At 49.2% G+C, this 12,210-nt stretch overlaps 1 protein-coding gene across 2 annotated transcripts in view; it reads left to right on the forward strand.

Moving 5' to 3' along the window:
• TBCD (tubulin folding cofactor D) overlaps window positions 1-12,210 on the forward strand; it is a 183,604-nt gene that overhangs the window by 92,097 nt on the left and 79,297 nt on the right. The gene's annotated exons all lie outside the window — the stretch shown is intronic.

Consider the following 12,210-nt stretch of genomic DNA (forward strand, 5'->3'; position numbering starts at 1 on the left):
TGGGGAAGCTGAAAGATTGCTGATGGTAAGTATATTTCAAAGGCGGTAGAGAGGTATCTATTATCCTTCAGTTATAAAGAAGATTATGCTTGTGTGAAACATTAGGGAAATGTTTCCAGGAGGGATGGCTTAAGCAGTTTAAAAAATTGCAAGGGATGTGTGTCATTGGAGAAAGAAGGAGAAACACTCTGGTTCACTCAGAACATTTTTACCTGCTGTGTGCAAGGCAACGTGCTAGATGGTGTGGGTGGGAGGCCGCTCTGGGGGCTGTGCTCCGACTCCTCTCCACATGCTGGCGCTCTGATGCCTGCCTGGACCACCTTGACGGGAGTCGGGGCGTGGTTCGGGGTGGGGGACCCGCACTCAAGGGGAGGTGTGGTCCTCAAGCCTTTCAAATGACGGTTCACATTCAGGGGCAGGTCAGTGAGCTAACATAGCACCATCAGGATTAAACAGAGAAATGTCTCTGTCATGTACACATCACAGTTCTCAATGCTGGAAATGGTCCATGAGTCTGTTCTTAGGAGCATCTTAAATGAAGTGAATGCTGCACGGTGTCCTTCCTCTTCCCGTGGAGTCTTCTTCGTGGGCTCATTTCTTGGAGAGAAAGACGAGGAACCTTCCATGTGCCTTTTAACTTCACTTGCTCTTCCAGGTCTCTGTGAAGGGGTCCAGCATCTTGATTTCATGGAAAGTGCAGTTTGTCCGCAGAATATAAAACCTGCTATGTCCTCTGCCGACGTCTACCCGGGACATTGTCCGCACTGCTGTTGTCCTCCCGTCTTTGCTCACCTTCTGTGGTGGGTACACTTCCTGCCCTTCTTCAGTAGTTCTTTGAGCCTCCGAGTGAGCTGATGGGGCAGATGGCCCTGTGAGTGCTCCCTGACGGAGGTCCAGCTATCGGTTCCTGTTCCGGCCTGCTTGGAACCAGCTGGCCCCAGGAGGGTGGCTGTGGGGAAGGCCTGTCAATTTGTCCTGTTGTTTCTTTATTACTCAGTTGGGTGGTGGTGGCAGAGGGTGCAGGCTGTCCTGTTTCTGGGCCTGGGGGTAGGGAATTCGGGGACCCCATGATTTCCGTTTCCTCCTTGGAGGCCTCTCGTCCCTCCTGAAGGCTCAGTTGCTCAGTCTCTCATATTTGCCTCATGTTCAGCGTCATCTTCATAGCACGTGGAGGTCGTTTCATTTGACGGGACCGGAAGCTCATTTCCCCTGCGCCAGAGAACTAGTACTGTAGGGGTCATCTCTTTACTCACAGCCTGCCTCACCACGGTCAGACGTGCCAGCCAGCACTGAGTTGTCTCACGGTATACAGACCCATCATGCCACTCCTTGGGATGGCCACACGTCAGCCGTCCAGGGGGCGAGGCATGGTGGGGACGTGGGCACAGACCTGGACCAGGAGGAGGTCAACTGCCAGGCCACACTGGTTGGCTGGAAAGTCAGCCCCTGACCTCAGCCATGACGAGTTAAAGATCTTAACCCCCTGAAGTCTGTCCTGGGGTGGGGCCTCCGCGGCAGCACACTGGGGGGACCGGGCTCTGGAGGGAGCCACCGCTGTCCGCTTGGACGGTTATTGTACCCAAGAGAGGAGGTGCTTTTGCTTATGTTCTATCTTAACATGTTGGTGTATTTTAATTGACTTTTTTTAAAAAAAGATGTGAGATTGTCTCTTAAAATAGGAAAGATACTTGTTCTGGTTATTTTACAGTACAGTCCAAAAAGTGACATTTAAAAATTAATTATTTAAAGAAAAGCACTCTCCTGACTGAGATCTTTATTTAAAGTTTTGGACACCTGGGATCATGTGAAGTCTGTGTTTTTGGCATTGTGTCCCACGGCAGAAGGTCGAGTAAACTGGCTGAGCACGTTGAGCCCAAGGTTACTCGAAGGGTTACTTGGAACCAGCTGGTTTAGAACCGTTTGTTTCTGTACCATTTAGACACCAGATATTTATTATAAACAGTCTAACCAGGAGTTTCCGTGGAAAGTGTACCTGCTTGTCCAGCCTCGTGGAAACTCACCACAGCAGTCACAGTGGCATTTCCTGTACTGGGCACTTGCTTTGACTTTCAGTACCTTCCTTAAACCTCTTGGGAGCTCAGGGAGCTGAAGGGGAGGAAAAGAGAGGTGCCCGCTCTCACCTGGGTGGATGCTGTGGTAGCAGTGACAAGGAATCCATGGCCTCAAAGGTTGTCAGCCATCCGGCTTTATTGGCATTCTGTCATGGCCACCCCCAAGGGTGAGGGGGGGACCACTGTGGGCTGGGTGGGGTACCTGCTTGGGGTGGGGTGGGCTGGAGGAGGACCCCTGTGTGTGTGGTGGGGTACTGCTGTGGGGGGCTTACCTTCTGTCTTTCTGTCACCTCAACTGGTGTCAGATCTTTTTTTTTTTTTTCAATTTTTTTAAAAAAATTTATTTTTTGGCTGCATTGGGTCTTTGTTGCTGCGCGTGGGCATTCTCTAGTTGCAGCGAGCGGGGGCTACTCTTGGTTGCGGTGCACAGGCTTCTTGTTGTGGTGGCTTCTCTTGTTGCGGAACGCGGGCCCTAGAGCGCGTGGGCTTCGGTAGTTGTGGCTCGCGGGCTCTAGAGCACAGGCTCGGTAGTTGTGGCACACGGGCTTAGTTGCTCTGTGGCATGTGGGATCTTCCCAGACCAGGGCTTGAACCCGTGTCCCCTGCATTGGCAGGCAGGTTCTTAACCACTGTGCCGCCAGGGAAGTCCTTTTTTTTTTTATTTTTTATTTTATTTATTTATTAATTTATTTGTGGCTGTGTTGGATCTTCGTTTCTGTGCGAGGGCTTTCTCTAGTCGCGGCAAGCGGGGGCCACTCTTCATCGCGGTGCGCGGGCCTCTCACTATTGCGGCCTCTCCCGTTGCGGAGCACAGGCTCCAGACGCGCAGGCTCAGTAATTGTGGCTCACGGGCCCAGTCGCTCCGCGGCACGTGGGACCCTCCCAGACCAGGGCTCGAACCCGTGTCCCCTGCATTGGCAGGCAGATTCTCAACCACTGCGCCACCAGGGAAGCCCCTTTTTTTTTTTTTTTTTTGTAGTTCATATTTATTTTTTTATTGAGGTATAGTTGATTTACAATGTTGTGTTAATTTCTGCTGTGCAGCAAAGTGATTTGGTTATACATGTACATACATTCTTTTTTTTTTAACATTCTTTTCCATTATGGTTTATCATAGGATATTGACTACAGTTCCCTGTGCTATACAGTAGGACCTTGTTTATCCATTCTGTGTATAATAGCTTACATCTGCTAACCGCAACCTCCTACTCCATCCCTCCCCCAACCCCCTCTCCCTTGGTAACCCCAAGTCTGCTCTCTGTGTTTGTGAATCTGTTTCTGTTTTGTAGATAGGTTCATTTGTGTCATATTTTAGATTCCACATATAAGTGATGTCATGCTAATTTTCTCTGTATCATTCCAGTTTTAGTATATGTACTGCTGAAGTGAGCACACAGGTCATTTTAATGTTTACTCTTCTTTGATTTGTCCTCCTCTCTTCTCTGATCCATGTTCCACGTAGGAATGGTTTCTAAGTGGAGTAAATGTGTTTGATGTTGAGAAGGATCCCCACTGCGATCCTGTCTCAGGTGTCAGGCTCCTGGGACCCACACTGGCCGGTGGACCCCGAGGAGCGGTTGTCCTGTGTCCCAGGCAGTCCTTCACCTGCTCTTGGCCTTGCGGCCAAGCAGTGCCCCCTGAATAGTGGAAAAGTGCGGAACCACATTTTAAAGTGTTGTGTTGTCTTTTTTTAATGATCATGAGGATCATGTGTGTTCATTATGGACATTTGGGACAGTGACATAAAGAAGAAGCTAAGGAAACCTGGAATCTTGCTGCCTGGAGATCAGCCCTGTTGATGTTGTGGCAGATGGGGGTCGTGAGCACGAGTGATCTGGGGCTCTGTCAGTGTGATGCATGGGCTTGGCTATGCAGTCCAAGTCCTGGGCTGTCCCTCTGTGCCTCAGTTCCCGCCTCTCAAGGTCAGTTGGACAAGGGCCTGGCCCAGAGTGAGTACTGATTGTCACTGGTTTCAGCACATGAGCCATTGACTAAGTACAGTGTACTTGGGGGTTCTGAGTGTCCTCCTGTCATTTAATATTATTTTGGGTGGCAGTGTGAGTTGCATTGAATGGTTCTGTTGTATTTAATTACCTCCCATTCCCCCTCCCCGTTATAGCAGGGCTTTATTTCTGCTGTTACAAACCATGGTCGCAGCAGTGCGGCTCTCGTGACAACTTGGGGACACTCCCCGGGAGGCCCAGGCACACAGGATCAAGTCCGTCTGACTGCAGAGCTGCCCTCACCACTTTGTTACCCGCTCCTCCTGAGTCCCATGGTGAGTGGCTTGAGCATAGACCAGCGCCTGCCTGCACCGTCTCCTCAGGACAAGTGCCTGGCAGTGGACATGCTAGTTCAGGGTCAGCTTGTAGGCGTTCTGCCCACAGCTCTGTGGATGGGTCAGGGTGGGTCATGGCCACATGGCCTGCTGCATCAACATGCACATCTGGGGATTTCGTTGAAAGTCAGGTTCTGTCCGTGTGATCTTCAGAAATGGCTCTCTTGTCCTTATTTTCAACATTCACATTTTTTCAGCTTTCTTCATCTGCTGTTTCTCCTCTTTTTAGGTTGGGATGTTCGTATGATATATGTGAACTCCTTACGTGTATTTGCCATCCCATCTTTATCCATTATACCACATTTACGTCGTTTGTTATTTGCTTTAAAAGTTTCTTAAGTGTATTGATCTACTGAGGTTTGAGATGCTTTATGCAGGAATATTTGCTAATCACTCCTTTTGAGCAGGTGATGTGACAGGAAATGCCCTGTACACCGAGGGGATAGGGCACAATCAGATGGAAGAGTAGGTGCTTCTTGTTTGCCTCAGTCTTGCTTTGTGACTGTATCAAGCATTTCAGAAGGTCCTGCCCTCAGGCAAGACTTTGCCGGCTAAAACAGTAACTTCATTCTGTCTTGCCGTTGTGTTTCTCTTGTGAGGATTGTGCTTATCTTGGCTAAATATGCATCACAGTAATGGCTGTACCCACTTAGCCTGGACTGTGGGCTTCACATGTGCTGGGAACTTGTGTTTTCAGAGCATCTGGTGAGAGAGCGTCTGTTCCTGGCTTCTCGACAGCTGAGCCTTGGCTCTCAGCCACAGCACCGTGGGCAGTGGTGGCGGGGATCTTGTTCACAGGGAGGATGCGTGGGAGGGCTCTTGGACCAGCACAGCCATGTGACTTTCTGTGGAAAGGGAGAGGGCTTCATGGGTGCTCCCACTGTGGCAGGTGAGTGTGCTTCAGGCACCTGGGGGAGAGTGTAACCAGGGGCCCACCCCAAACCGCACAGGATGCTGCTAAGATCCCGTTCCGTTATGCGCTGTGGAGACGAGCCCCGGCTGGGGTCTCCCAGTGTCTGTGGGGCGGGGCGTCCCTCACCCTCCAAGGAAGGCCAGCACGCAAGTCTGAGTGGTTGGTGCTGTGGCTGGCAGTGCTGCCCACAGGTCAGCTAAGGGCCTTTGGGAGAGTTTTTCAGATGTCCTGTGGGAACCGACAACTACGTGTCTGTGGAACCAGATTTTCTGTCCGTCATTGCCTCTCCCCCAGCAAATTCAACAATATTTTTTTCTGAGCAAGTTGGACTGCATTCTTTAGGAAGGTATGATGGCTGTTTGTACTGGTGGATGAAGTAGAAGTTCTGTGGTGATGGCCACACCTGCTCCCGGGAAACTGGTACTTTCCTGGGCTCAGACTCTGGGCAGGCAGGTTCGTGGTCTGAGTGTTGGCTCCCCAGACAGCGCCGTCATGTGCCGAGGCTCAGAGGCATCTCGGGAGACTCAGCCAAGTGTATCCCGGGAGATGTTATTCTAGTGCGTGTTGGGAGATTTGGCCCAGTGCATCCTGGGAGATATCATTCTAGTGCATCTCAGGAGACATGGCCCAGTGATCCTGGGAGACTTGGCCCCATGCAGTGATATTCCTTATGTGATGAGTTTGTTTTTAAATTAGTATAATTCATTACTTATCAAAACACATAACTTCTTTGCTGGCTGTGTGATGATTTTTTTGTGGATGCTGAAAAGTACACTGGGTTCCTCCTGACCTCTGGAGATGTGCATCTGTAAGCCTTGCAGTGGGGACTTGGTGCTCTGAGGGTTAAGTCGTTTCTCTCACCTGGAGGCTGCTTTGTCCTTAGGCGATTGTTGGCGTTAGACAAATGACATGCTGTCTAGAGAGAAGGGTATTTAAATTACATTGCTGGACTCTGGGTTGCCAAAAGGAAGCCCTCTGGGGAATCTTATATATTTGACATGTATTTGCAGTGTGTAATTGGAACCGTGAGAAAGGTCTTTGTTCAGTGCTATTGAAGAGTTTTCCGTATTTTAAACCTGTTGGATCTGGAAAGAGTTGTTAGTTTTTGAATTTTTTTCTCTGATAACGACTTCTTATAAAAGTTTAGGGCAAAGACTATTTCTACTTCATATACCACCTCCTCCCGCAAAGCTCTGTGATTGCTCAGTACCCTGCATGGACTGGAGCTGGTCTGTCTCTTGTCTTCCTGTCCCTGGATATCAGAGCTGGAACCCCAGAGCATCCTTTCGCGCAGGAGAGGCTGGTGAAGGCCTGAGAGGTCGGGGGCAGCCGTGGGCCTTGCCCAGGAGCAGCAGAAGCAGGCCCGACCCCGTCCTTCTACCCCCGGGGCACGGTACTTACTACCACCTTGGGATGAATTGGAGCCGAGAGCCCCACTTTCCAGTTTTCTTGTTGAAGAAATCCATCATCTTGCTTTCTCTCCTTCCGAGCTATTTTCCTTCATGAAAATCAAATTCCTTTCCAGTGACTGTGAGGCAGGTGTCCCACCGTTGCTGTCAGTGGCTGCGTAGTCCCCTCTCTCAGACCCCAGTCCAGCAGTGAGGCCTGTGTTTGTTGCTGGCAGCACTTCTTCACCTGCACTTGGATGTCAGCCACTGATGTTTGTGGCAGGTGTTATAAATGGGTCACTGGAGCTTTCGAGAGAAAGATTTTGAAACTGCCCGTGCCAAGGACTGGGGTGGGACTTGCCAGGGAGGCTTTGCCAGGCAGCTGCAGCAGCATGGCCACGTGGGTGGGCAGGGCTGGCAGTGAGACCCTGAGGCCCAGGCGGGCTTGGGTCTCTACTTCTCTGACCTAGCTCTGCGGGAGGATGCAGGAGGACACAGGGAAGTCCAGCGCCTTCATGTCGTTGAGGGCCAGGCAGCTACCTAAGGACATCACATGCATATGTATGGGTGCCAGGGACCAAAGTTGGGGTTTGTGGGGGCCACCTTGCCACACAGAACTCAGAGCCCATGTTTCCCACCGGTCTTTTCTCTCTCAAGTAGGGTTGAGCCCGAGTGCAGCATACGGCTCCCACTGCCCTCTCACAAACTGACCTTCTTCCATTCCTTGAGACAGAGAAGCGGATGGGCCGGGGAGCAGAGCCAAGGAGTCTGCGGAGCGAGTGAAGACTGGCGCCTGGAGCCACACACGGGTGGTGGGTGCGCAGGTCCCGACCCTTGAGACAGAGAAGTGGGCCAGATGAGCCTATGGTTGGACCTCCTAGTCTGCCGATTTTCCCACCAATAAGTGCCAGTCAGCCATGAGGGGGTCTCTTGTGCTGAGGCAGATGTCTGTTAGTGGGTACAGATGACAGTGCGTGTCCTTTTCCTCATGACTGTCGACCTCACGAGCCATCTCACAATTACCTGGGGTCAGGCTCCCCCAGCCACTCAGGGGCCTCGGAGGCAAGCAGGTCAAGGGCGTGGCCATGTCCCTGTGGAGGTGGACTTCTCCCTGGGGGCCCTGAGCATTTCTCAGTGTAGTAGTTGAGTGCGACGTCCACCTGAAGTAGAAGTGAACAGTACTGACCGCCGTCATTCATAGTTGTCTATTTTGAAATTGATTTTGTCCAATGGACGGATAAATTGGGACTCAGCAGTTAGCATCCAGATTTCCTTCAGGCTATAGAGTTGCTGAACGGTCTTCCCCAGAAGTGTCTGGGCAGCTGGGTAAAGTGGCGGTTTTAGAGAATCTGGGGCGGCAGTGACAGCGAGTTTATGCGATGCTTCCCCTCAAGGTGCCACAGCCTGTTAGTTTTGACATGCATTGGGCCATGAATGGGCTACCCTCTTAACACAGAGAGTGAATATGAACAACACTAGAAAACTAGGAGTAATTCCAGGTAAACTAGAACTTTTCCAGGTAAGACAAATGAAGACCAATTTGAAGCATTACAGATTTGGTTTAGTTCAAGTTTGGATAATAATTTTAAAATCGCTAATTAGATTTAACTACTTTATCTGAAACAGTTGTGGTAGTGTCCTCTGGTTTGGTTTGGCATTTATACATGCTCCGTGAGTCTTTTTATTTTTTATTTTATTTTATTGAAGTATAGTTGATTTACAATGTCATGTTAGTTTCAGGTGTACAGCCCAGTGATTCAGATATATATATATATATATATATATATATATATATATATATATATATATATATATATATAATATATATATATTCTTTTTCAGATTCTTTTCCCCTAAAGGTTATTACAAAATATTGGGTATAGTTCCCTGTGCTATATGGTAGGACCTTGTTGGTTATCTATTTTATATATAGTAGTGTGTATATGTTAATCCCAAACTCCTAATTTATCCCTCCCCCCTTTCCCCTTTGGTAACCATAAGTTTGTTTTCTATGTCCGTGGGTCTATTTCTGTTTTGTAAATAAGTTCATTTGTACTGTTTTTCAGATTCCACATATAAGTGATACCATATGATATTTGTCTTTCTATGTCTGACTTACTTCACTTAATATGATAATCTCTAGGTCCATCCATGTTGCTGCCAGTGGCATTATTGCATTCTTTTTTATGACTGAGTAATATTCCATTGTGTATATGTACACTACATCTTCTTTATTCATTCATCTGTCGTCAGACATTAAGATGGCCTCTGTGTCCTGGCTGTTACAAATAGTGCTTCAGTGAACATTGGGTATACATGCTCCGTGAGCCTTAACTGTATGCTTCAGTTTTAGGCGGTAGACAAAGAGGGACAGGTACTCTTTCAGAAAGCTGAGCTTAGTTCCTGGTGTGCCGACTGGTGGAGGCAGACCCTTGTTAGCTTCAGTGGCTCCTGCTCAGGGAAGTTTGCCTGGTGCTCCCAGGGTATGATGCCAGGCAGAGAGGGCTCCGGGGGCGTTGCAGGTGGGAGGGGTGGCATGCATCTGGTTGTGGCCAAGAGAGATGCGAGGCCAGTGGGGAGTTGGTGTAGTGGCCCTGGGGCACTCACGAGAGGGAGCCATGGGTAGCTTGGGCTCTGCTCTGCTGAGGTGAGTCACTAGGCTGACCAGAGGCTGAGGCTGGTAGTGGTCCAACAGTGATGGAGGGGCTGGGCAGGGAGATGCTGGACCAGAGTGAAGGGGTCCTCTGCAGAGGTGTGGCTGCTATGGGCGGGGCAGGCCTTGACTGGACACAGGGAAGCAAGGAGGGGCAGCCCTGGGATGACCACTGTGCCCTGAACTGTGCCCCAGAGGGGCATGGGCCACTGGCTGACATAGGATGTGTGGGCGAGATGGGCTTTGTTTCAGACGTTGTGGAATTTGAGGGGCCTTTGCATATCCCATGTGGGGTGTTGTACTGCCATTGGGTTGAAGACATGAGAACTTGGCAAGAGAGTGGCTCCATGTTTGGAATCCTCAGCATGCACAGAGGAGGAATAAGGCCAGCTCCAGGCGTGAGTGACCTTGGTGTCCACAGTGTGGGTGCCCCGCCAGAACTTTGAGTGCAGGTGCCCTTGCGGCGCTGTTAATATTGAGGAAACATGTTCTTGAGTTCCTCAGTCCTGGTTGAGATGCATATAACTGATAACACAATGTCTTTGAGATTTTTATTTTGGAGTACATTTATCTTGTGTAATTTTAAGTAAATTTATGTGAACATTTACAAATCTTATTAAAAGTAATCATCATATGTATACAAAATAAATGGTACAGAATCAAATCTACTTTTTGTTGCTCTCTATGGAGAATCAAAAGTCCTTAGATGCAAAAGGCAGAGGAGACATTTGTATATAATATTCATAGTTCTGCCATTGTTTCTTTTGATTTTTTGCCTAAGACTGTTTCTAGGTACATTTCTTTGGAAGATAATTTCTGTGATGATAGTTGCATGTGCAAATAATTGGTGCTTCATTTTTCTTAAATCCGTACCTTGAGTGTCTTTTCTCAGACTGCAGATTACAGTAGAGAGAGAAGATAGAGAAGAGAGAAGTGAGGTGCCCAGACCCAGGGGAGATCCCAGTCCAGATGTGCCTGAGAGGGTGGGGCTGCCGCAGGGAGGGCTGTCCCCTCTGGCTGTGCCTTTGGTCACTTGGTGCATTTTATGACCCTATCTGTTTCACCGCTGGCTCTCCGGCTTTTCTTTGTTCGCTTTGTTCAGTGGTTGATCTCCTGTGCTGTCTCCCGTGCTGTCTTGAGCGTCGACCTTCACACGCTCACACCAGTTCATGCACGTGAGAATCGTGCATGAGTTGTCTGGGCACCACCTGCCCCACATGGGACGCTACCATGTTCCAGTTCTACCCTGGACGTCTCTCGCCATGTCTGCAACGTGTGGCCTGAGGGGTGGTGCTGCTGGGACAGGGAGACTCCGGCTGTGTGCACAGATAGAAGAATGTGCTCCCACGCTGGCCTCCCGGGGGGCGTGGGCTCTGTACCTGCCCGTCCACTGTTGTGCTCGGCGGCCCAGTGTTGGATGGTGATCCACGGAAGCGGTTCTGCCCTGGTGCCCGGGAGCTGGGATGTGCGGCCACGCCATCTTCTCAGAACAGATACTCATTTTCACTTTTAATACTTCTCTAAACACCGTGGGAGCTATTTAGTGTGCTTTATGGCAGCATCGTTGTCTGTTTTGGATCAGCAGATTGAACTGATGTTCAGTCTTCAGAGAATTTCATGGAGTGTGATTTAAAAAAATTAATACTCTACCTTTGAATTGTTAAGTTAAAATTTTTCTGAAGGTTATTTCTATTACATTTTACTATTATAATCATTTTAAGAGACTTTAAAAAATTGTTCATTTATAAAATTAATTCAGTACCTTTATACTTTTAAAACCCTATGCATGAGTGTTATATATTTTCTTTTTAAGTACATGTCTCTAATAAGCAAACCTTTCCCAAGTACTTGAAATACATGAATCTGATCAATTCAATAGGTAAATACAGTACAATTTCAGCTCCCTTAAACATTACAGTGCTTTTACCATGTGTCTTAAATTCTCTCCTCTCTTTATATCAAAAATTACATGTGCACTATTAAAAACTCAGTGAGAGGGCTTCCTTGGTGGCGCAGTGGTTGAGAATCTGCCTGCCAATGCAGGGGACACGGGTTCGAGCCCTGGTCTGGGAAGATCCCACATGCCGCGGAGCAACGAGGCCCGTGAGCCACAATTACTGAGCCTGCGCGTCTGGAGCCTGTGCTCCGCAACAAGAGAGGCCGCGACAGTGAGAGGCCCGCGCACCGCGATGAAGAGTGGCCCCCCCCCCCCCCCCCGCTTGCCGCAACTAGAGAAAGCCCTCGCACGGAAACGAAGACCCAACACAGCCATAAATAAATAAATAAATAATAATTAAAAAAACAAAAACAAAACAAAACTAAGTAAGACATTTTAAAATGGAACCAGAAGGACAATCTGTATGTACTTCAAATTACTTTAAATATCACAGGTGTTTTAGATAATTAAATGTATCTGGGTTATTCCTGAAGTTAGCACAGAATGACCATGGGCTTGCTTTACTTTGTCATCCTAGTTCTCAGGCCCCAAGGCTCAGTGAGGTCACAGATGCCCTCTGAGCAGAGTTAGGACACCTGTGTAACGGGGTCTCCTCCCTCCGAGCGGGGTCTCCTCCCTCCGAGGTTGCTCACCAGTGACTGCTTTTGGGCAGAACTAGAAGCCCATCTATCGCTCGTGGCCCCCTTGACAGCAAGACTCTGGGGCAGGTGTCCTCTGGGTCGGATGCTCTTTCCTCATCAGGAGGTGTCCCGGGTGATGCTGCTCAGCCTTCTCCTGCTCCCGTGAAATGCCAGCCCCTCCCCTTGCTGCTGGTGGCCTGTGTGTCCCTTTGTGTCTCCTTGGGCCCGGCAGCGTCCCTTTGGTGGGCCCCACAGGCATGTCTGTGCCG

This window comes from Eschrichtius robustus, chromosome 20 (genome assembly GCF_028021215.1).
Source record: "Eschrichtius robustus isolate mEscRob2 chromosome 20, mEscRob2.pri, whole genome shotgun sequence".
NCBI lineage: Eukaryota > Metazoa > Chordata > Mammalia > Artiodactyla > Eschrichtiidae > Eschrichtius > Eschrichtius robustus.